Source organism: Chiroxiphia lanceolata, chromosome 3 (assembly GCF_009829145.1).
Source record: "Chiroxiphia lanceolata isolate bChiLan1 chromosome 3, bChiLan1.pri, whole genome shotgun sequence".
Taxonomy (NCBI): Eukaryota; Metazoa; Chordata; class Aves; order Passeriformes; family Pipridae; genus Chiroxiphia; species Chiroxiphia lanceolata.
The window spans coordinates 22,137,876-22,163,917 of record NC_045639.1 but is presented as its reverse complement, the minus strand read 5'-3'; the positions used below and the strand labels follow the sequence as shown (position 1 = coordinate 22,163,917).

The following is a 26,042-nucleotide window of genomic DNA, read 5'->3' as shown; positions in this document are numbered from 1 at the left end:
AAAGTGTTTCAGAGCATCAAAAGCACAATGCTTTCACCTTCTGATTCAGAAGCAAGGTTCACACCAAAATGACAATCTCATCTACGAGGCTGAAGCTTTGACTTTTTTGCTAAATTTGTTCTTTTTGTTATTGGCTCATCCCACCCATTTTTGTTATTCACACAGAGGTTATTTCCTGACTGATTGTTGACTGACTGTTTTCTGGGGGCAAAGGCTGTCTCCCCTTGTCACTCAGCCCTTCAGCGTCACATGGGCCCTGATCTGTAACTGAAACTTTTAGATCCCACCATCACCTAAGTATTAATTGCGAAAGAAGCAGCTAAGCCTGAGCATCTGCCCTGGATCTGCATGACTGCAATGTAGGCAGAAGGCTTCAAAAAGACAGTCCCTATCAGACAGGAGGTGTGTCGTGTAGTTGTGGGGTGAGCAATAGGAGAGTGTGGGGGTGATGATGGTGGGGAAGGCAGCAGGGCACACCAGGAAATAGCACTCGACTGGCCTTGCTGGCACTGGTCCAGCATCTGTTTGCTGAAAGATTTGGGACGAGAGGTGTTTTAAGAAATAAGCTGAAGTCCAAGGGTTCTTCTTATGCAAACCCTCAGCAGCTGGCAGCACGGAGGAAATGACTAACATTGTGTTTGTTGTTTCCATGTGGCACTTGTGTGTGCTGAGCCTGTGGGAGGGGGAGAGGGGGATTTTCTCAAACCGTGTCTGTAAACAGACCCTGCTGATAGCTTTCCTTTCACTGCTTGCAGCTTGGAGAGGGAAAAGGGCTCGTCCTGGTCAGCTTCACTTCACACGGGGAGAGAGGTGCATTTTCCCGGGGAAATGACCGAGGCAGTAACTGGAGGGAGGAATCTAGAGTAAGATGGGTGATGACTAGTGCTCCAAGTGCTCACCACCTTCCTTGCAGAGTTAATAAAGAAGTTCAAAATCCTTTGGGTTCAGAACCATTCCTCACCTGCTGCACCACCACCAGTCACACGTGGGTAATACACACAGTCAATCTGGGACTCCTGAAATTATGCCATGTTAAAACTCTCCCTCACTTCTTAACTTCGAGTTCCTCCTTAGAGCAGGAGCCGTCAATGTCAATGTTGACATTTTACCTCCCAGATGTCTGTGTAGGAGGTTACCACATCTAATCCTACAGGGAGAAGAGACAAAGAAATGAGTGAGGTGGAAGGAGACTCCTCTCTTGCTTACTGTGCAGCAGTACTGTCCTCAACAGAGGCACACAGACACTTTCCATTGACTTCCAGGGGCTTGCAACATGGCCCAGAAGACAACCTGTAGGTGCACGTTTCTAAGGTGAGCACAAAGAAATACTCCCAGGTTGCCTGAGAACTGCATCAAATGCAATGATAAGAAGAAATGAACACTGGAGGGGGGTTTTTGTGTTTTGTTTGGTTTTTTCTTGTTTGGCTTTTGGTGCTTTTTGTTTGTTTGTTTAGAGGTTTTTTTGGGGTTTTTTTTTGTTTAGTTTGGTTTGTGCATTTTTGTTTGTTTCTTTGTTTTGGTTTTGGTTTTTTGTTTGTTTGGTGGTTTTTTTGTTGTTGGTTGTTTGGTTGGTTTGGTTTGGTTTTGTTGTTGTTGATTTTTTTTTAAAGCCAGTCTTATCCCATGCAAGGAACAGCTGAACACAAGGGAAGAGGAAATTCTGATAAATACATCAGGGTCCCTATGGCAACATATTGGTTTTACTAAGTCAGCCCTTGCTGCAAGCTGATGTCCACTCAGGCAGAGTCCTTATGAACAAACATAGAGAAGCTGGAATGCACTCAGACAAGCAGAGGTCAAATGTTTCTGTTGATGGGAATATATTCTCCTCAATGCTTGGGGCATTTGGGGCAGTTATTTGCTGTTGTTGTTGCTGCAAATCTGACAGAAGTTCAAAAATTGAAAGTTGACAGTTTCTGTCACAGAAAATACCTGGTCTTGAATGAGACACCAAACCAAACTAAAACGAAATTTTGGGTTTTGCTTTTTCTATTGTCACTATATAATTATTTTCAAATAAATGCCTAAGGACTTTTTTTGTTGTTATTTTTAACCCTAAGTGCTTTGAGGCCACAAGCCCCATTGGTTCAACTGTTCTGTAAAACCTTTATTTCAAGTAATTTAAGAATATGCTAAAGAAGAATGCTATCCTACCTGCTTTCAGAAAGGGCATGGAAGGAAAATGTGTTTAGCAAGAACTGGTGGATCATTAAGTGGTTTTATCTGCACTTGACATCTCTCTGTAAATAAGTCAAGGTTTGTTGCAACCTTGTGCAAGTGCTGGCAAAATTTAAAGCCTTAAACAGTGAACTGCTTTGAAGAAAGCTTATCTTCCTAATGGAAACAAATTGTGCCTATTATTTATATATGTGGTAAAGATTGATTAAAACATAATGGGGTGGCTTTAGTTTCCCTTCCTAAATATGTTGATTATTTAACATCAAACTTAAGCCTTGGATTGTGGCATATTGATAGAATATGAACCATAAACCATAATAAAAGAAAATAAACTTGTTCTTTATGTACTAAGAGTAATGTTTCAGAACACAGATGTGAGCTCAGAATTATCCATTAAGGAAAGTAATACAGCCCCAAGAGCAGCTTGGAGGAATGCTTATAGAAGTCAATGGGGTAATCTTAGTTGTGCTCCTTGAGTGTTGGATCATACCCTTGTTGAATTAGATGTATCTGACACATGTACCACTGCTCTGCAATAAAGTATACTGTCATCACGGAGAAATAAATACAGCAGAGGCTTCTTACTACCACCACAGTATTTCATAGGTTTTTTTGATATGCAAGATAAAAACTGGAAAAAGAAGCAGTTTTGCTTGCTTTGAATTATTTAAGCTTTTGAATAATTATTCTTAATTTTTTTTTTTTTAATTCTGCATTTCTCTGTCAGGAAAGGTTAGTCTTGATAATTACAGCTTTCAGTTACAGATCTATATTTGACTCTCACAGAAATGTGAAGATTTGTGATATTAGGATTTCCACTTCTTCAACTGAGTAGAAGTAGCCCTCTATTTTTTTTCTTTAAAAATAGACACAACACAACTGGATTATGTTTATAGTTAGGTTGGATAACTGAAAAACCTTTTTTCACTGTATATATATATATATATATATATATATACATATATGTCCTTTTAGGTTTGAGGTGTTCAGAACTGACATCAACATTTCAGTTTAAGATCTGCCTCTACAGTTTTAGGAAGGCTATTGCAGTGCAAAGGACCTATATGAAAGTAAACATATTTGAGTTCATGCTGAGTAATACTTAAGCATTAAACTAGCTTTCTCCCAAGATTTGAAAGTTGAAATAAGTTTCAAAGCCCTTAATGGCAGAAGGAGAGCCACTGGATTATCTGATGTGCTTCCTAGTGCATCCCTAAGTTGCACTCCTAGTTTGTGGTTTGGGTAAGAACTAAGGGGGCTCAAGCATTGCCCTGTAGAGCCTCTCTTTCCAGCACAAGGGTATTGCTCTCTGACAGCCTCATTGCAATGTCTTCACTATGCACAGCTCATCCTGCCCAAGCCGTTCCAGTGGCAAGACACAAGATCCAGGCTCTTCTCCACAGGAGAGTCGAGGAGCCAGGAGATTCAGCATGCATGGTGGGTGCTCCAGAGCTGCTGGCACTGGGAGCCCCAGCACAGCTGGAGGGGATGGTCAGCCTTTCCAATTTTGTTTGCAGCTGTCAGCATCCCAGGGAGTCTATTGAATCTGGAAACACAAGATATCAGATGTCAAGAACTGCATTTATTTTGCACTAGATTTTGTAAAAAAAAAAATAAAATTCAATTTCAAAATTAAGACAAGAAAAGACATTGGTACAGCCAAAAAAAATCTCACAAGTGTCCCTTCCTTCCACCCACAGTATTGTAAGCCAACATCTTTGAAATGTCACATTCCCTGGATAGGGCAACTTCATCTCCTGCCTCCCATGTAGGTACAGTTCCTTAGCCTTTGTCCTGTTGTCCATTTCTGGGAAAGATGGTTGAAGGTGAGGTATATTTTGTGCTGTACAGTGAGAGCTTTGCCATGTAGGGACCCACACATCCAAAAATAAGTGTTTTGGTACTTGTTTTGTCCCTGGGCTAGAGTCCATAGGGACTGTATAATCTTGCTATATTTGTTCCTTTGACAAACACCAACACACCTAGAAAGGAAGAATCCTCTCACTGGGTGGAGAATGAAGGCAGAGAGAGAGTGAGGGACAGACACTTTAAGCATGTAGCTCAAAAGCTTCTCTGGGCAGCAGCGGCTGGGCTCCCAGTCATGAAGGAAAGTAGAACAGGGAGTTGGAACCCATCTCTGAAATTGCATAACCCCAGGCATGGGAGTATTTTGCCTTCCTTTTAACTTTGCTTCCAGACTGATACAGGAGAACAGAGAGAATACTGTTATTAGATGCAACATGAAGTAACAAACAAAAGCGTATCTCTCAAAATGTTGAAAAATAAGTTTGGTCAGAAGTACTTTGTTGACCTTACTGAAATCACTCCTTCTCTGACCCAGATACAGCATGTGTAATCCACTTTGTAATGTCACTACAATGCTCATCAAGATTTCTACCTTGATATGACATCTGTAGATCTGGCATTCATTGTTCTGATCAGCAGCGTTCTCGTGGTTGTGTTGCTACCTGGGCAGCTGCTGACACCAAAGAGACTTTGGCTGTATAAGATCATTTGAAATTTGCAGCAGCAGAGCATTTAGGATTTGCAGACAAAACCATTAAAGTATGGGCAGGATAGTTTTCTTTCCCTCTAAATATGAAGGAAGAGGACATAGGGATGACACTTTATTTAATTTGGATTAAAAGAATGCTGTGAGGTTTCATTTTTTTGGAAAGGTGAGTTTTGATGTTACCTTAAACTGGTAAAAAAAATATATGAAAGTTCTGGCTGAAACTGTTTCCTCTGGAGTTTATTTCTAAAATCAAAACGCCTCTCTGATTTGAAGTTCTGAAACCCACTGCTGTGAATAAAAATGTGCAGCTATTTCATTTATTCATTTTGGAAGAATGAAAGCAGCAATGAGTAAAACTGCAGTGGGGTGAGGAAAACCTGCTGATCAGAATGAAGGTTACTTATATTACAATAAACATGTGTTGGTCTTGGCTAATATTGGTTTAAGTCACAGTCTCATTTGAACTCAAAGTGCCTTTTGCTTTGGCTGCTCAAAGGACACAATTGTCATCAAGGAAGTAAAATCTCTTCTGTTCCCCCAGCTGGAAGAAAAGAGATTGGAGGCGGCAGTGGAAGGGACAGGGCACAAGAAAGAAAAGGAAAGGAAGGCAGACGCTCACACATAACTTCTTACAATGGCTCCAGCATGCCCTTCCATTGGCAGGAATCCTTTTGATCAAATCCTTGCCCTGGGCTGAAAGCGTTTTAATGAGCATACAGACACCGTCTTTTTTTTCTGGGTCTATTTTGTGTTCTTAAGGATAGCTAAGTAAAGTGTGCACTTAAATGATCATGTCTGTACTCCTTAAATGTGCTCTAGAGGAAACGCATACTGCTTGAATGTGGAGGCTGAGCAGCGCCAGCCTGAAGGACAGAAGGAAAATAGCAGAGGAGGAAACAAGTTTTCTTTAACATTTTTTTCTTGGGGAGGAGGGGCATACAACCTTCAGAGAGATGGGTATTTTGGGGTCGGGTGGTGTTTTGTGGAGACCCATATGTTTTACTAAGCATCCCCAGGACTGGTTTCTTTGAAATTCCCATCAAGGCTACCGTAGTTCACCCAGCTCCTTCTACATGCACCCAGGGGGACTTGCGTGGTGTCCTGCCAGATGATAGTGCCCAGATACTGTGGGAGGATGCCCTGCACAGCTCCTTGTGGGAGTTTACTCCTTGAACTCGGTCCTAGACCTCTGCTGTTAATTCCACTGCTGGGAAGGACTTACTTGATTTGGTCTGCAGTGGTGATCCATCAGTTCCTGCTCTCCCCACCATGTTGAGGGCAGGTATGGGACCACATGGATGAACTCTTTTTGGCAGCAGTCTGTGTACAGTGGATTTGTGGAGCTGAAGAAAACTTCACTTGCCTGGGCTGCCAACATGGGTCTTCCCATGAGCTCTAATACACATTAAACACAGAATTAAAAAAAAAGAAATTAAAAAAAGATTATGCTTGACAAAAGGCAAATGCAGTTTAATTTGACACATCTCATTATTTTGAGGCATTTGTGAGAAAAGATAAACTTTGTTGGTGTGTCACAGAGTACTAACAGCTACTGCAAAGCAATGCAGGGGCCTGTTCACCTTGGAACAAACACTTCCCACTAACTTTCAATTTACCTGTTAGATTTCAAAGATGAGGGTGCAAGAGGGTGAGAGACAAGACCTTGTTCAGAAGAAGCAAAGTCTTCCCTGAATAGGATGGTGAGAGCTGAAAGGAAGTTTTGCCTTCACAGCAGCTGGCAAAATCAAAACCTTTTTCAAGTTTTTTTGATGTGAATCACAGGAGGTGCAATGACTGGGATTTGCATCCAAACAGGAACCCTGCAGATTTCTTCAAATCCTGGCGACAAAGGTATGACATTTATGATTTGAGACCCTTGTTCCAGATGTGTGAATTACCAAAACAAAGCTTTCAAAAAGGCAACTGTTATTTGTGACTGATGCAGTTTGTAAATAAGAAAGTGCCAACGCTGAAGCGTTGTCTGGTTTAGCTCAGGGTACCAAATGCTGCCCAGGTAGAGCTGCTGCCCAGAGCTGATTGCCCCAACCATGTTAGCAATGCTCTTTCAGTAAGAGAAGTATCACTGCATGACTTTGGTGTGGCTAACAGGTATATGTGAACTAACTGTATACTTTTAGAGGTGTGGCACTGGATAAACAGTGGAAATTTATGTCACAGGAAATAATTTTGACAAGCCCATAGTTAGGTATTTTGCCTCCAATGATGGTACAACAGCACTGGAAAAAAGGTAAGTCACCAAATATGGATACCAAGTAAAAAAAAAATCCCTCATTTATAATATTTGTAACTGCTGATAGTAATTCAGCTCATGTCATCATTATTCCCATTGCTGCCTTTTTAGTCATCTCCTTGGTTATTTTTGTCAATAATATTCTCCAACAATGACTGTTTCACAAGTTCAATATATGATATATAAAACATTTGTGCTTCTGGTTTTAATTTTACTGCATTACTTTATTTAAGAGTCTCAGATTTATCCCATGTAGAATATTCATCAATTCACTCCTGCTCTTCATGTGAACTAAGCTGCAGTGCAGAAAGAAGAAGGCCCATGCATCAAATAACTTTTGTTTCCTTTCTTGGCAATGATTCTTTCTGCTGCATCTTTTTCAGAGAGGTGACCAGGTCTGTGACACTAGCTAAGAGATACCTCTTTTTCTTTGTTTTGTTGTTTCCTTGTTTTTTTCTTTACCAATACAATACCTTTAGAGTCATTCTCTTTCACTTAACACACCTTTACAATTCAAAATATGTTCCACCGGATAAGATTTAATTTTAAAATTTTCATTAGTTTAAGGATTTATTAATTTTTCTGTTAGTTTTACCCGTCTAAATTTGGGGTGATTTTCTTTATCCAAAAATAATAACTGCAACTGACATTCTACATGTGCACACACATGCATGCATATATATTTATAGATCTACATATCTCTACATTTGTGTATGTATATGTTTGTGTATGTATGTGTTTGTGTATATACACTCTCACACATTAACTGGCTCTGCTTATTTCAGCCTGCTTTTCAAAGAACCCTCCCTTCATGCTTCCTGACTACAAGCTGTATTGGCACAGGGCAATTTAGAAAATAATTAATTCATTAACTAATCTCAAGGATCCCTGAAGAAAATACCAAAACTGACAGAAACGAAAACTTTGGGGGCTTCATCTGTTAGAATGAACATATAGAGAATTCAAATAGTATGCAAGTAACTCAGAAAATGTTTATGTGGAAAATTGTCCATGCATTTTATTACTTGTTCACAAAAAATCTCAGTGCACAACTTAGCTAAATTACCGGCAAAGTTAAATTAGGCATGCACACTTAGAATTAAAAACACCCCTTCTGCCTGCCACACAGAGTCTGTGAGTTCATAGCGAATGGGAACATAGAAATACCTGCTCTTCAGTCTGTCAGAAGATGGTCTGCCTGGATAGCCACAGAACAAATTCTTAGTAGAAAAAAGGGGCTTACACAGCAATGTTAAAAAATTATAACAGTATGCATTTCTGCTAAGTATTTTTATATGAATCACACAAAAGCACCAATTCTCTTACCAAAATAATGCAATAGTCACTACTGATAATGTTGTAGTGTCCAATTTGTATGTGTCAGCATTTTGGAAACATATCCTACGACTGAGTATTTGAAATATTTCCGTGCTTAAAAGCAGTGGCCTGTGTGAATTTTTTTTGTTTCCTGATATTTGCTGTTCTGTCAGACAGGATTTTCTATTTGTTTATATATACATATGCATGCATATATATGTGTGTGTGTATACACACACACACACGCATATGTATATATAAATAAATATACATATATATATATGTACACACACACAACCATGCACATATATGTATGTGTGTGTGTGTGTGTGTGTGTGTGTGTGTGTGTGTGTGTGTGTGCGTGCCAGCCTCTTTCATGTAGAAATCATCAAAACTGTGTATTTACAAACTAATTGAATTAGTCAGATTGCTGGGCTATATCCATAGCCCAAACAGAGCTCAGCTGTGCCAGGATGCATGGAGGGAAAACTCTGTGCCTTCAAAGGGCAAAAGGTCCAGCACACCAGGGGTTGGGATGCTGGAGAGACTGTGACACCAGGCTTGTGGTGCATTACTAGGCAAGCTTCTCAGGAACAATTTGTGACACTCCTTGGAAGTGACTGCCATTTTTTGTAAGATTGAGGTGGAATCATATGATGGTTTCATTCAAGGCAGAGCTATGTGACAAATATTTGTGTGAATTTCTATGCTTTCATGCTAATAAATGATATTTAAAGTGCCCAGGGGCAGAGAGTGGGAAAAAAAGGGTTTATATTTCTGTTTTCCTTTCTTTAAGCAGCTTGCTGCCAGCCAGGCTTGCATAGGTATTTGGGTACTGGAAGATGCAATAAGTGTCTCATAGACCTTCCAGACCTTTTTGTAACAGTAACGATGTATGGTCATGACAGAGGCTGCAGAAGCTAACAGAGGATTTTGAAAGATCTAGCAAAGGAGCTCTCTGAACCATTAATGATGATTTTCAACAAATCTTGGTGCCCTGGGGAGGATCCAGAAGGCTAGAAGAAAGCTTATATAGAGCCAACATTTATAAAGGTTAAACGGGATGACTTGAGTAATTATAGGCCTGTCAACCTGACATTGATCCCAGGCAAAATACTGGAACAGCTGATATGAGACTTGATTAATAAGGAATTAAAGGAAGGTAATATAATTAATGCCTTTCAACATGGGTTTATGGAAAATAGATCTTGTCAAACTGGCTTGATATCATTTTTATGAGATTACAAGCTTGGTTGAGAAAGGTAATGGCACTGATGTAATGTACTTAGATATCTGTAAGGCATTTGACTGGGTACCACCTGACATTTTGGTTAATAAAAGCAAATGCTACAAAATCATTGTAGCAAACATCAAATGGATTAAAAAATAGCTAATTGGTACATCTCAATATGTAATTGTAAATGGGGAAAATTCACTGAGCATGTATGTCACCACTGGAATCCTGCAGAGAATGGTTCTGGATCCAAAGCTGTTTAACATTTCTAACCATGTTTTGAAAAGAAAAAAAAAAAAGAAAAAAAGTAGTCACTGTAGATTGTATAGATTATACCTACAGACCACACAAAACACTAGGAGGGTAGACAGTAGTAAAATGAATGTGTTGCTGGTAAGGAACGAGCCAGAAGTTTTAAACAAAATCTGAAGTTTTCTGTCTAGAAACAGCAAAAGGCAGCTTTACAGGACCTTTCCTGTAGTAGATGTGACTTTTAAAAAGACTTAGAACTCATTACAGGTGGATAATCACAACTTCCAGTGCAGTGTGGTACCTAAAAGGGGTCATAATTGAATGTGCAGCAGGGAATATCAGGTCTGAGCAGGATGTGCTACTACTAATATTGGCACCACCATCACCCTTTTGAGAGGATGAGGTCCTGTTCTGAATCCCAGCTCAAGGGAAATGTTGATAAGCTGAGGAGCTGAGAGAAGACTACCAAGAGCTTGCAAGGAACTGGAAGAGATGATTTATCATTAAGAGCTCAATGAATTCAATGTTTCCTCCAGAAAACAGAGGACTAATGAGGTGATCTGATCCCAAAATTATGAGATTTGTTTTGCCCAAATTTCTGCATGTGAAAGACAGGACTAGGGTTTAAACTCACTGCTTTGTACCCCTTATTCAGTCAGCGCAGAAATCAGATAACTCTAGTGGGCAACTAATGCTGTACAGAGATAGCTGCAATGAAATTCCTTTGGGTAGTGCCTGTTTCTCTCAATTGGTTACAGAAGAATCCCCGAACACTGGGTGAGACAAGATGCTTCATTTTTGCATGGTTTAAGTTAAGTGAGATAATCCCACACTAATTGCCTCCATTGGGAATGTAATTTTTAAAATGAAGCCTCTTCAGTCTGTTAAACAGCAGGCTCTGAAGGCTGAAAGTTTTATAGGGACAAATTCAGGTTGAAAATCAGGTGCACATTTTTCTCAGGGAGTGCAATTAACCTTTGGAACAAATCGCCAAGGGTTGTGGCACTTTCTACACCAGTGGAAATTTTAAAATTAAGATGGAATGTTTTTCTGAAAGATTTGCTCTACTTAAAATGCACTGATTTGGCAAAGTTAAGTGGCCTGCGTTGTACAAGAAGTCAGAGAAGATCATTGCTTTTGTCCTTTCTGGACTAATGATATGTGTCTGTACATCTTGTGATGCTAGAACACCTTTAAAAAAATCGTTCCTTAAGTCTCTCTCCATTCCTAATTTTCCTTCCTGCTAACAACAATTAGAATTCCCTTTCTTGGAGAACAAAGGCCTTAAGGACTTGGGTGTGTAAATATCCTGGAAACTAAAGACTTCTAAGAATTTGGGGTAGCTGAAGAAACATAGGTGATTAGATAGAGTTTGGAGAACATTCACTGCCCAAGTGTTAATTCCGTGTTAGTCTTGTTGGGGATGGGTGCTGACTGGTTACCATTGCAAGCTTCCATGTGATTAGGGCACAAGTGTCTTGAAAAAGACACAGTGTGTTTTCAAAAGTATTCCACAAAATGCCCCACGATTTCCTTTCTGCAACAGACACTGGAGCAAGGCCAGATCCACCCTGCTCTTGGCCTCCACACCCTGATGGTTCATGGTTCAGACTAGCAAGGTCACACTGCTGATGTGGGGTTAAGTGAACAGGAAAGCCATTAAAATTTATGTGATTTTGGCAACATGCTGTATTTTCCCTGTCTCAATCCTATGATTGTTGTCTGGATTAAAAAAAAAAGAAAAAAAAAGAAAAAGAAGATAAAAAGTAGTAGAAGAATAAGTAGAAAGGAAAGAAAAAAAGAAAAAAAAGAACCAAGAAGAGAAACAGGGAAAGATTAGAGTGATTTGGAGAAAGTTTTCTTCAGTCTGACTTTGACTTGACCACCTAGATTTAATTCTAAGTCCCCATTACCAAGGGTTGAGGGGCTGATGGAGATAGTACACCTCAGAAGCATTCAAATAATAGAAAGGATTGAACAATGTCTGCAGCTGGTTACAAAGTTTCCATATACATTGTTTTGGATGACCAATTGGTTTTTACGCTTCATGAAAATTATCTACTGTGGAATTTTTCACATTTTCTCTTTAAATATATGCAAAAATACAAGAGAAAGGTTTTTAGTTTTAGTCCGATAATTATCAGGAGCCCATATTTTAAAAGCCACCATGTTGGCTGCTAGAAATTGTATTTCAGATACCTTAATTTCTTATTTTTTTATGTGGGCCAGGTTTCTGCCTATGTTTCCCAAGATACACTGTAAGCTGAGATCAGAGCATCCATTCTAGATCATACATATATAACATATTCTTATACATAAAATGTGTTTTGCAGTTTCTCAGTGGGACTGGAGAATCATGGAGCCAAGGAGCTAGCAGAATGTCAAGCTGACTGGGAAACACGTGAGCTACAAGCCCATGAAGTACTATGACATTTTAAAATAAAAACTCATAACCTTTTGATGAACATTTGGAAAAAACCCCCAAAAATATGAACACTGAGTAAAAATGAGTATTCTATGAAGCTACAGGAACATTCAAACACATAAGTAAGGAAGAGCACATAAAAAATATATGGGCAGGATAAACTGAGAGCAAACTGAGAAAATGATATCATTTTGTGTGAGTCCTGAAGCAAATTATTTTGGACCAAAACAATTTTAACTAGTGTGTGCCTTATATCCACAGATCCTGAAAAATATTCCTTGATGTGAGAACAAGATTTTGTTACTAAAAATTGTGATGTCCATCCTTCAACAAAATTCTGAGATGTAGGTCTCAGGATCAGGGATCAGGCAATGTTCATACGACTGCCTTCAGGTTTCATTCCCACCTGCAGCACAGGAACCTACAGGCCACACAACCATTGTCATGAAGCTCCTGATGCTTCCATGTAAATAGAGACCAGCAGAAACCTGACAAAGTTGTGGGCTTCACCACTCTGCAAAACGGAGTCACTGGCATGGAGGTGGCCCAGCACCTTCTGCCTCCCATTTTTACACGCTTTGGCAATGTTTTTAAAAAAACTTTAAACGTGTTTGGAAGGAGGGGAGATTTTGAAAGTTCTTGGGCTTTATGGTCAAATCTGCTCCAGACTCCTTTGGAATTACATTGTTAGTGCATATGTTGGGCTTTGCTTTCCTTTACATTTGAGTTGGAGACACTTAGACCCTTGGCTGGAAATGCTGAATACTTAGAGGGGTAAAAAATTTGCAGTCAGCCTAGGTGGATGCACAAGTGTGGCTGAGCATCTTCTGAAAAGAAGATCAGCAGTGGTTCACCAGGGGGTTTCTCCACCTGAAATGCAGGGAAATTGCACCTTGGTGACTGTAACTTATCCTGCCTGTGTAGAGGCTCATGCCTGCCCCTGTCACTCAGCAAGCAGTTGGGCAAATATTACCTGGTAAATTCAAAACAAACCCAACCCAAGAGTCATAGCCAGGCCTTGCTTCCCACCTTTTGCTTTCCATGAAGATTTTCTGCCTGAATACATATAAAAGGAAGTAAATGGGAATTCAAATTCTGTTACAACTCATTATAGTTTTTTTCTGCTTCAGTAACCTTATCGATTACAGAAAAGACTGATTGAATGTATGCTTCATATTTTTCCCCCAACACTTTCAATAAATCTCCTTTATGTGCACCAAAAATAAATAAATAAGTAAAGTGTGTCTTCCTGACAGCTGGCTGTAGAGTAAACTTAGAGCACCTGCTTTCTTCCCTTTTGTTCATTTTTTACTGCTGGATGAATAACACTTAACACTAAATAAAGAAGGAGGGTGACCATGACTACTGAAAAAGATTCAAAGGCAGCCTGTACGTTGCTTATAAAGAACTGATTGCAAACATGTAGTGTATGGCAGATAACAGTATTCCTGCACAATAATCTAGCAGTAATTCACATTGTGGTTTAAGTGCCAGATCCTCATGAAGCCACGGAATAATCTAAGGCAACTCTACTCTGTCAGGTGCCGCACATTTCTTTGGCAAATTTAACCGATAATGCATTTAAAGGTGCTGCTAGGACAGCCAGTGTCCTTGAAAGCTGGCAGGAGGGGACACAAGCAACTTTACCTTATTTTGGCCTCAACTGTAGGAGGGTTTGGGGAAAAAAAAACCCCAACCTTCTTGAGGTCTTGATTATTTTGTTTGTAAATAACCATCTGCTTCTTTCTGATCAAGAGCCAGCATAGTAAGGTATGACCCCAGGGAAAGCTGTGATTGATACTCCGCCACCTCTGTTAGCAGGGGTGCCACACAAAAGATAGCGTTAGGCTCACCAGTGGCCCATGATGAAAAAGAATACACTTTCTTTAAAAATGTAAATGATCTGATGTTCTAAAGGGATGCAGGTGGCATAGGGGAAAAGCCCAGCCATCAAACACCTCATTTCTGTCATACCTACCTACCCTCCCCTCTCCCACTCGTTTATCAGTCCAGCTGCTGATCTTCGCTCCAGAGAGAGAGGCTGCACCGCCGGGGCCGGGCCAGGCAGGCATGGCATCACTCCCGTCTGCTCGGAGTCACGTCTTTGTCACCGGCTCTCCACTGGCTCTGAGTGTGACCTTGGGCAAGTCCCCTAAGCTCTCTGTGCGTCAGTTTATCTACTGGTGAACTAGATATAATACTTTTACTGGGGATTATGGCAATTAAATGCTGTTTGTAAAGCACGCCGAGATCCTCCGTGCTCCAGAAATGAATATTCTGGCTCTGAGTTTGCTGTGCTGATCTAACACAGCATAGCAGCGAGAGCTGCTACTAAGTTCCTGTGCTGTCTTCCATGTTTCCAAAGACTTTGAGGACCTGTCCTGGGGAGCAGGAACGCTTAAGAGATCAAGAGTTTTTTTACGGATCAAAATGGCTTGGGTTGCTGTTGTTCTGTCACTTGTGGTAGTCCTTGTACGTTCTGTGTTTAAAAAAAAAATAATAAAAAATTAGCTGCTGAGAAATGTTCTGACTATTCAACATTTGAAAAATCAGCTGCTGAGAATTGTTTCTGGCTATTCAGTGTTCACATCCTTCCCTGCAATCCAGTATTTGCACTGGTAGAGAGCTAGTTTTATCGAGCAGAAGCTGGTCGGCTAAACTGTTCAATGAATTTGAGAGGAAAAAAAAAAGCGAGGGGGGGGGAAATAGGTTATAAAACTGTCTGGTGGATTTTTTCACTTAGGTATTTCAGCCTAATATGCTTTTAGTGGAAAGGTTCCAAAATGTACAACCAGGAAAAAAAAAGGGGGGGGGGGAAATTCCCAGGCAAAATAACTAGAGGTAAATTCAGTGTTTTTCCACTCCAGTGACCACAACCTTTGCTTTTATTCTGATGCAAACAGCTGCAGGTGCCTCAAGTCAGCCAGTTCTATCTATCTGCAATGTCATCCATGTTTACTTGCAGCACTGGACTTTCGATTCTGTCAGAGTGCCAATCCAACGGGCCGCCAGGCACTGCAGCTGACAGTCAAATCTGTAATACTGAATCCTTCTTCTGGAAAAAAGGGCTAAAGAGGTTAATACACTCAAGTAAGGATAAACACACCAGCTGTTATAGTTTCTAATATTTAATGTCATTATCAAATAAAATAACTCCTAAGAAACAAAAAAAATATGTAGCCTCCAAATCATTCTTCTTTGTTAGTATTAATAAATTATCTAAAAAGCCTACACTATAAAATAATAATAGAGAGCATACAAGTAAAGTCATATTTGCTCTTCTGCTCTGCTGGTGTTGCTCTGTGCCGATACCATTACCTTTTGGTGTTTCATCAATACTGATGTCATGCACTGCACAGTATCTATAGGATAATCAGGAATGGATTATTGGAATGTAGAGAACTATAATTTAACTTCTTTTTTTTATTACTTTATTTCAAGGTGCTTGTTGAAATATTTTCTCTATCTGATTTACTGAACATTATTAACATTATTATTCAAAGATTTAATGACTCTTGGTCTTTCTTTTTTACAAAAATCTGCTTAGGATCATAAGAATAATGAGTCCTGTAACAGCGAGAGTGCTTTTGTGTGTGTTTGTGTGTGAGATCTTAAAGGATCCCCCCCCCCCATTACTGAGGTTAAATACTTTTTAGAGTCGGGAAGTGAATATCTGCTTTCCTCCTGGCATTATAGTTACAGTTTCTACTGCTGTTCGTCAGTGTGGAATAAACAGGAGATAACTTGAACGCATTCAGAGAGGTAGAGAAATACACACAAATACACAATGGCAGGCGCTTCACAGCCCGCAAAACAGCCTACAATGAACTCAGCTTCTAGTTTATGGTCTGTGTTATAGCAAGACACACTCACTGCCTTGCACTTAAAGGTCTATGACCAGTTCCATGAAAATCCTTGAATTTTACAATTTATTAGCCAGCCATTTCAAATTGCATCAGACTGAACTTGACAATGCATTCATGCTTACTTTTTGGTTTTCCAAGATTTGATCAAAATTTGTTTCTCTGGTTATTGCTTAACTGTGGGCAAAGGCACAGAGTTGGTGGGGGCTTTCGGGTATGACTTTGTCAGCAAAGGTGGTGCTGCTGCTTGACACGGGATCACTGGTACCACCAGCTACTTTGGGCACAAAAGGAGATATTTATCCTTGTTCTGTGACTTATCCAAAGTGTGACTAATGTTGTTCTTTTGCTGGCCACACAGGTGCATTTATTTCCTGCACTGTGCTTCTTACTAATACATGGATTATGGAAAAAAAGAATAGAATTTTTTTTCCTTACTGGTATAGTACCAGGTGTAAGACAGCCGGTTCAAACACAGAAATACCTTCTCATGACAAAACGGTCATTTTGAAATTATCCCTCTCCATTCTCCCCTCGAACTGGGAGATTTTTAATTTTGCTTTAAAACTTCCCCCCCTCCCTCCCACCAGTAAATGCTCTCCAGAAAAAACAAAAATCTCTTCTAGGGGAAGCAAACTGGAGTTTCTTGGGGCTTGCCAGCTGCCTGACAAAAAGGGAGAGCGGCAGGAGCCTTGTCGGCAGGCTGCTGCAGGCTGGCCACCCCATGCCTGCCTCTCCTCCTCCTCCTCCTCCTTCTCCTCGCCTTCCCCCTAGCCTGGCTGCTGGGGAGGCAGCTGGGCTGCAGGGCCGGCAAAGCGCCAGGGCACTCAACCTCCCCTCCTCCCTCTTCCAGACCTGCTGCATCTCCCCAGCTGCCTGCCTGGAAGACTATTGTCAATTTTGCTCTCTCCCTGCAGACGACAACAAAATCGACAGGGGCCTTCCAGCCAAGCAGCCATGAAGCCATCAGTCTGCTTTTTCCTAATAGAAGATCAGAAATTTCTGGCAAAATTGAAATTTTCCCAGAAAAGAAATCCCGATTTTATAAAAGGCATATTTTTTTCCCAGAAATTAATTCCGAAAGAACATTCCCAGCTTCTGTAGTTTGAGAGACTTTTGAATTAAAATCTATAGAAAGAACTGCTTGTGTGCTTGGCTGTGAAATAAGGGTGGGTGAACAGAGTCAAATAAAAATAGGACCTGCCTGGGAACCAACATGCAGGGTCCCATCATCTAAGGATCAGGCCCACAGTATTTACTTGACCTTAAAGGAGTTAAAAGGGGTGGTATCTTTCCTATAAAGTACTAGAGATGATAATTAAGACTTATGTATCAAGGTTATGTCTCTTTTGAATAATTTACACAGTTCTGAACTCTCGTGAGAATGATTCCCATCTCTCAATTACTATAAAAATCGTTCAGAAAAGTATTCAAGCTTTTGTGGCCACATCAGAACAGAAACCTTTTCAGCAGTGGCACATCAGACACTGCAAGAAAGAGGGTAAAAAAATGCATTTTCACTCAGGGTAGTGCTACAATGTCACCTTTGTCTCTGTTTTATCTACCTGCTCTTGGGGGCAATTCTCTCAGTGGTAAACAGTCTGGTGGTCCTACCTGTGTCATCCACATCTATGGGTTTCCAAGGGGAGTTGCCCAGGTGCCAGCAATATCAGAGAATCTCAATGCATGACCTGAGCACACCTTTCAAAGGGATGTGAGATGAGAAGCTGCAGACACTCAGGACTACTGTCCCATGCAGGTTTTCCTCTGTGTGGAGACCAAGTCTGTGCTGAACACATCATCCTTCCTTCCAGATGCAGGACTGCAGATTGGACTATTGGACTATCTTCCACTTCCACTTTTGTGGTTTTCCCCTAGCTAGGACATCTCAGTTGGGTCAAGTGCCAGAGTGGAGTAGGGAGATCTGTGCTTGAGGATCCAGGTGGTTAGTGCCTGAGTAGGGCTGTAGAAGCAAATTTGAAAATATTTCCTTGTGATCGACACTACCTTTTTCCCGGCGACCTTGTAGCTGCACGGACATGCAGATAGCATAGTCTACACTCAGACAAACCTCCCACTGAAGTCATCTGGAGCTTCAGCTGAACAAGAGCTGTAAGAAGGTCAGGTGTAGCTCCATTTGTGCTCCTTAGTTGTGCGAGGCCTTGTGCAGGTGAGTTTCTGCCCAATGGGAACAGCTTTTCACAAAACAGCACGGGAGCCTTTTACACACTCTGGAAGTGTTTTCCAAGTAAAGTACCATTAAGCAATCAAAGTGCAATACAAAATAAGCTTATCAGATGTTTAAGTGGGAATAAAAGTGGTAAAACCCAGAGCGAACCCATGGGGACATGGAGAGGTGAAACCCCCCTGCCTGGTACCCAGCAGGCAGAGTGCCTTGCCATGGGGCTGCAGAATCGACGCCCTGTGGAGGCTACATGCTGCACCTCCTATGGTATTGATTATATTCCACTGGAGACGCTTGTAATACGGAGGCACAGCAGGGTGAGCTAAAGGATGGAGTGGTAGCTTCCTTTCTGAATGCACCAGCCTTCACAGATATAAACCGAACCCTTTATTTGCATGTAAATATTTGCAATTAATTCTTGATAGTTTTGTTTTTGAATGTTCATTAAAACTTCTCTCCCCTATATTTTATTCATATAGATCAGTCTTTGGCCAACATCTTTCATAAAGTGCTGAAATTTGCCCTTGAGGCATCAGATGGAGTAGTCAGATTGTCAAATAAGTCTCCTAATTGAAGTTAACACTGGCACAATATTTGTCTTTTGAAAATAAACATTGCCAGCAAAGTTGCAGGTCCACCACTCTGTGTGTGTTCTGGCAGTGTGGGAGAGCCATGGAGGGTATAGTAGAAAAAGGGGAGTTTGATATGAGGAATTGCTCAGAAATGGGTATTATTAGCATATTGTTTCAGTGAAATACCAAACATGCCATTTATCAAAACAAATCCAGCAAAAGCTGCTTTTTGTGTTGAAGTCACATGTTAGCAGGTGCAAGGAATAAATAAATATTCTCTTTTAGCAATGTATTTGCATTTTTATATCTTAAAGGGTCAGAAGCAGACATGGGAAATCAATAGTTCTCCTTGCGCTGCATGAAATTAATCAGTAACTTTGGAGACACTCTGTATTTAAGAAAACAAACGGAAAGAACATCACATGGCTTTTAAAGACGTCCTCATGTGACATTCCCAGTGGGTTTCAGGTGATAAAGGACTGAGTATTTTCCAGCGTAGGGCTTACAAGAAAACCAGAACCAGAACACAAGACAAGGCACCGTTTGACGATGTCTCCTCTAAGATGAATCGGAAAGTGCTAGTGCATTCATAAGAAGCCTGCTAAAGTGTTGTGCCAGTTAGCTGTTTCTGAGGGAAAAGGTCATAGACCTGAGTTTTGCCACTCACCTTGAGTGCTGATTTACCTCTCCATTGCAAATCTGGCAGCTGGATTCAGCATAGTGCTTAAAATGACTGCTCTCCCAAAGCACACGATTGGCTTGAGTGGAAGTGGGGTGGGTGCTTTGGTGTGGGTTGGGACTTCTGTGGCAGTGCCAGTGATCAGGCAGAACCACTTCAGATACCAAGTGATGCGTAAATGTAGCAGAACAGGGCACATAATGAAGCCTCTAAAGCCTGGGTTTCTCTTTTTCCCATTCATAGAGTTTACAATTAAATGCTGGTTTGTATTTGCTGTTTGCCATTATTTTGAATAAGAATCTTTCAGGAATGGTTCACCATAAATGCAGAACTCATGCTTTGTAATAACCAGTTAGGTACACCACCCAATCCTGTCTCTGCTCACGAGCTATTTATGTTATAAATCCAGAAACGATATAGGAATGTGTCGCATTTGCTACTGAGGTTCATATGACTGGCAGGTTTCTGCACTCATGGTAGGTGATAATTCACATACCTGGACTGAAAATTCAACTCCATCCACAGCAAGAGGGCTATTAGATAAACTGAGCCATTAGCAGCTCTTGATCATACAGAGAGCTCCTGCCTTAAGTCTCTGCCCTGTCTTGTAAGCTCCTTGGGTTCTCTATCTTCATCCCCAGGGACCTTCTGCTAGGCAACCCCATTCCTAACCTGAGCGAATCCAAATGACCTAAGAGTGAAGTGAAACAACTTCATTTTAAATGACTGTGTACAATGGCTGTGCTGGTGGTAGTGGTGAGCTGTCCTTGATGCATCTCCTGCTGCCCAGTGAGTGCAGCTGCTCTGTACTGCATACCCTGCTGGTTTCAACCCAGCCCAGCACGGGGTTGCTGCAAAGATGGTGATAATCCTTGTGCAAGCAGGGCCTGAAAGGGCTCCAGACAAGCCTGAGACTGCAGTATGGGGAGCAGAAAGATGACGTAAAATTGTCTGTATCCCTTGGTCTCCCCAGCCGAAAAGCACTTCAGAGCTGAGTGCTCTTATACACGCTATAGTAAGGACAGAGCGCTTGCAATGAGGTTGAGTGGCTCTGAGCCGTGTGAATCGAGTCTGGGAGCTTCAATTTAAAGCACTAATACCCTAACAGAGCTCCCACTAATAAAACAAAGCCCACTGACTTTGAGATGAGCAGAATGAGGCTTTTGTATCAGTGTAATACAAAACATGAATTGCTTGATGGGAGTGAAGACTCACTGATAGCATGGGAGCAATAAAGAGCTGATCCTACTTCCATTAACTTTATTGGGAGCAGCTCCAAAATATTTAAGTGGAGATTGGCATATCACATATATCTAATCTAAAGTATCTCAGGATTTACGTTATGGTATCAGCCCTGAGACAGACAGATGAAATATTACTCCTACTACATTTAATTTATAATCTTCATCTCACTAAACCTGCACCTACCTACTTACATGGACCCCATTACTAAAGTAGCTGAGTGGCTGCCAATTATTTAGACATATAAATAAAATAGCAGAGATTATTTTGTTCTCTGCCTCCCTACTTCTCTGTAGTTTGTAAGATTTCCCATAACATTAGCCCTTGTTCTGTGTAAGGTTTCATGTGTAAGTGAGTGCAACTGGGAATCTCCAGGTTTGTTTGAAGCCTTTTGACGAAAACAGGTATGTCACAAAGGAACGAACAATTATTTCTGAATATATTGAGATCAATGACTGTCTGAAAGCGTAAAAGCAAATAATGCAGTCTAACTGTGAGAGAGCCGAGAGAATTTCATTGCCTAAGCTCACAAAATTCTCCTGTTGGTTCACAGTCCAGATTGTTCCCATCAAATGTCATGGGAGGTCGTGTTGGTGGAAGGAGATGTGGTATCTCAGGAAGCAAAGTCCAATACCCTGAATGGCTTTGACTATTGAGACAGAAACACTGGTCAAACCAAAGAAATTTGTGCCTCTGAGTAAATGGATTGATGTGTTTGGAAGTTTCCAGAGCTTCCACGGGGCTTGTGGCTTCATTCCTAGGTGTGATAAACTGCCGCAGCAAAGCTTCAAAGTCAAACAGCACACAGGTGGCCAATCTGTATCTTCTAGGGGTGGCTACATACTTTCAGCTGGTCAGTCACAGACAGAAAATTGATTACCAAGGACTGAGTAAAGATGTGCACTTACCTTTTTTATAACAACATCTCTCCAGCCCTGAGCATGCAGCACTGCAGCTACCAGCTCTTCAGAGAGGTGCTTTTAGAGAATGTGGTGGTGATTGGGGTTTAGAACAAGACAAGACATGCAGGACCAAACTTACCATCTCTTTGGGATAAGTACTCAGCCCAGTCCTCACCCATGGCAATCAGCGGCTGCATCTTGGAAGGGTTCAATACGGAGCAACAGTTGCTCTGAAACTGGCCCAAAAGGAGGAACACGAGATATTTCAAGATGTTTCCTCCAAAGCCTCTCTTCTATTTGTGGCTGCTGCTTGAACTCTGCCAATGGATAAACAGATAGCCCTGGACACTTTTCATAATTGTTTCTGGATATATCCTTCGTCAATCTTATTCTGAACAAAATTTCTTGAATAGCTCATTTAAGGAGAAAACACTTGAAAAGTATATTAGTAAACTCTTTCAGTGGGGTAAAACCATCAATATGGAAAATGCAAGTTTTCAAGAGAGCCATTAAGTGTGATTAAACCTTTAAAAAGGGAGAACAATGAATGCAGCCTTGTATTTAGCAATTTCATATCTTTAATTGTACAAAGATTTTCTTTAAAAGCACAAGCCTGAAAGGAAGTTGAATGTTACAGTATTTACTGAAGGAAGGCAATGAGAGAAGGCCTGTTCACTAGCTAATGGAGTGAAGCCCAGAAATAATGACAAAAAAGCGGTAACAACCGCTCTCCAACACAACATATATAAAAGAGGGAGCCATAAAAAGGCAACAATTCTTGACTTAGCTTTGAGTTTCACAATTACTGTGATTACAGATAGCAAGTGGAAGAGCATATAAGCCATGATGAAATCTGGTTGGCTTTGCAATTGAGATTCAAGTGAAAGAAAGCAAGAGGGACATAGAATTTCTGCAGCACAAATTTTGGATGGGGTATGAGAAATGGAAAGAAAGGAAGAAAGAGCAAGGCCATCAAAGAGTTCAGCAGAAAATGAATATATTCTCATCCATTCCATCTAATAATAAACACAGCAGGGGCCAGATCCTCAGCTGAACTGAACTAGTAATGCCAGTGATTGAGCTAGTTTGCTGCTCCTATAGATGTGACTATCATACAGTCAGACACATCCTGGCATAATGTAGCCTGTGCCATCTTGCATCAGCTTTCGCATGCAGAGAAAACTTTGACTATCAGGAGCTTGAATAAAAATAAAAAAGGGGAGAGAGGCTAAAATCAAGTTGATTAAGGCATACAATAATTATATTTATGAAACATTTAATGTTAATTATTAGTGTTACTTTAACAGAAAATATTTTGATACATTAATGACATGTTAATTATCAACTTTATTTTTCTTGATCAATATTTTTAAAAAGCGGTGTTAACATCTGATCTGCGATAACATGCATGCATGGCTTTCTTCATATATGTATTACTAAGATTATATGTACAGGTACTTTTCCATGACACAGATATGCTACCTCAGTTACAACCTTAGGTGCACTTTAAAGATTAGTGGGCATCTAGTGCTTTTCCTAAAGGTTTCCCTCCGCATATCTAAGAACATCTTGAAAGTGTAACTTTTATTCACTCATATATTTAGAAAAGTTTTTTTATACTTGTGATTCTAGAGAAATTAAAAAACGAAATAACAAAAACTCAACCAGTTCTGAACCTTAAAGGTACAAAGTCCAGAATACAGATGAATCTCAACCTTATGACTAGCAACAGGAGAGCCCCAGTCCAGCGCTGGTGGTTCCTGGGCAGGGGAAATGTCATACAGCACACGACAAACACATCATGCAGTGGGTGAGCAATTGCCTCACGGGTCAAGCACAAAGGGTAATAGTGAATGGGGTAACATCAGATCAGTGACCTGTCACTAGTGAGGTTCCACAGGACTCCATCTTGGGCCCCGTGCTCTTCAGCATCTTCATAAGTGACTTGGATGTAGGATTGGAAGGGATATGAAGCAACTTTGCAGATAACACAAAACTGGGAGGCTCTACAGAGAGACCTCAACAAATTAGAAGACTGGGCAATCATCTACCAAAAGAAAATACTGGATTCTACACCTGGGATGGGGCAAGCCTGGATGCTCGTACAGGTTAGGGAATGAGATGCTGGAAAGCAGTGCTGCGAAAAGGAACCTGGGGGTCCTGGTTGATGGCAAGCTGAATATGAGTCAGCAGTGCCCTGGCAGCCAGGAAGGCCAACCCTGTCCTGGGGAGCATCAGGCAAAGCATCGCCAGCCAGTCGAGGGAGGTGATTGTCCCACTCTGCTCTGCACTGAGGCAGCCTCACCTTGAATATTGTGGCAGTTTTGGGCACCACAATATAAGAAAGACATTAAATTATTAGAGAGTGTCCAGAGGAGGGCAGCGAAGATGGTGAAGGGCCTTGAGGGGAAGCCATATGAGGAGTGGCTGAGGTCATTTGGCCTATTCAATCTGGAGAAGAGGAGGCTGAGGGCAGACCTCATTGCAGTTACAACTTCCTCATGAGGGGAAGAGGAGGGGCAGAAACTGATCTCTTCTCTCTGATGACCAGTGACAGGACCCAAGGGAATGGCCTGAAGTTGTATGAGGGAAGGTTTAGGCTGGATATTAGAAAAAGGTTCTTCACTCAGAGGGTAGCTGGGCACTCGCACAGGCTTCCCAGGAAAGTGGTCACAGCACCAAGCCTGACAGAGTTCAAGAAGCGCTTGGATGATACTCTCGGACACGTGGTGTGACTCTTGGGGATGGTCCTGTGCAGGGCTAAGGATTGGACTCAATGATCCTTGTGGGTCCCTTCCAACTCAGCATATTCTGTGATATATAAAGGTTGAGCAGAACCGTGTTAGCTCTCTGAGGAGTTTGTCTACCAAAGTTTATTGCACTTAGGAGCTGTAAGCTTGTTTAAAGTCATGGTTACTTGCATGAGCAATGACGTAAGTAGTCAGTGAAGAATGGAGGGGTAATGTACAGGTGGCAGCATGTCAGTAGGCAGAAGGACAGTGAAAATGGATATGATTCCAAAGACTGCAAAAGCTAGTGAGACACACTCTCAGTGGGGAGCTGGACTAGAGACTTCGCAAGAATCCTTCAATCAGCTTTTCAGTGCCTGTGGCATGATATCCCATCCCCAGTTAGGTGGGTGTTAGGCAGACACCCACTCTTTGGGTTTGGCATCTATCGTCCCTAGTGAATATACACCTCTTCTTTGGTATTTCATTTACTTTTATGTTGTAACAAATAAATAGAAATGTTCCTGGAAAAATTGTCTTGTTTTTTTTGGCCCTGGTACTGAATTAGAGCATGTGTCTGAAGCTGGAGGTTCCTTGCTTTGAGAAATGGCTCTGCCACTGAGACTTATTTAGTAAGTGGGCAGAGCAGTCAGAGGGGTCCATCATCCCTCCAGGTTTGATTATTGATTTTTGAGCACTTGTATTTTTAATTATGAAGATGGTTCAACTGCGATTGAGGACTCCTGGTAGCTCTGAAAACAACATCCAAATTTGAGATAAAATTGTCATTGGATGCACTGAAAATAGTTGTAAAACAATGTACTGATACTTCCTGTAGTCCCATCAAATCTGGAAAATGTTGGCTGGAGACATCATTGCAAACCTCTTGCCTGACAAATGAAGAAGAGGGCAATGTCTGTAATTTAGATTTTGCAGTCTGCCATCAATGAAGTTGTATGAAAATCACTAGACTGGAAAGGGGTTTTGAGTGGGAAAGATGAATGAAAGAGCTCCCCATGGACTACGTACACTGAGGTTTTGCTAATGAAGAAGTAGTGCAAATGCAGAGTTCCACTGTCTAAAATAAAAGCAGACTAATCATAATTTCTCTGTGACATAGCCCTTAGCAATGGTAGTAACACGCATTTAAGCAAGATGATATTCTGTAATTATAATAGAAAAATTACAACCTTACAGAAATGAAATTATTCATTTATTTGTAAATGTTACAATCCTGACACTCCCAGGACTGTGGAACTTTTTTCCAATGGAACGCTTAAGCAATTACTCCTTATGGATAAGGCAGGAGCATCTGGATATACAATAGTTTATGTATTAGTAAAGTTGCTGTGATATAGTCTGTTTGCATCTACTGCTGGTGACCGGAAGCCATTATTTCCAACAGATACAATGGCAACCAGAAACATTATGCTCACAATACTGAAGAGTGCAAATGCATTAGCTCATGACCTCCGAGGAAATGGTATGTGACACTGCTGTTCAAAAAGTTTTGAAACTGGTTTGCAATGTACTTATACCTACTTGCTCATAGAAAATGACTCCTTTCATTCATTTTGCTTTGACCTGCAAGGAGAATGAATGATTCACATATATGATCTTTAAAAACATGTCCACATCAAGAAAAGGAGGGCTGGGAGTGAACAGGTTGAGGAAGCACAAGAGAAGTGAGTTATTGTG

The 26,042-nt window shown here is 40.9% G+C and overlaps 1 long non-coding RNA gene across 1 annotated transcript; it reads left to right on the top strand.

The window, feature by feature from the left end:
- The first annotated feature begins 302 nt into the window (after positions 1-302).
- Positions 303-25,821, top strand: LOC116784587. The gene is made up of 4 exons (XR_004356157.1): positions 303-402; positions 1,154-1,311; positions 6,476-6,544; positions 25,750-25,821. It is a non-coding gene; the product is annotated as an uncharacterized LOC116784587 (long non-coding RNA).
- The last annotated feature ends 221 nt before the right edge of the window (positions 25,822-26,042 follow it).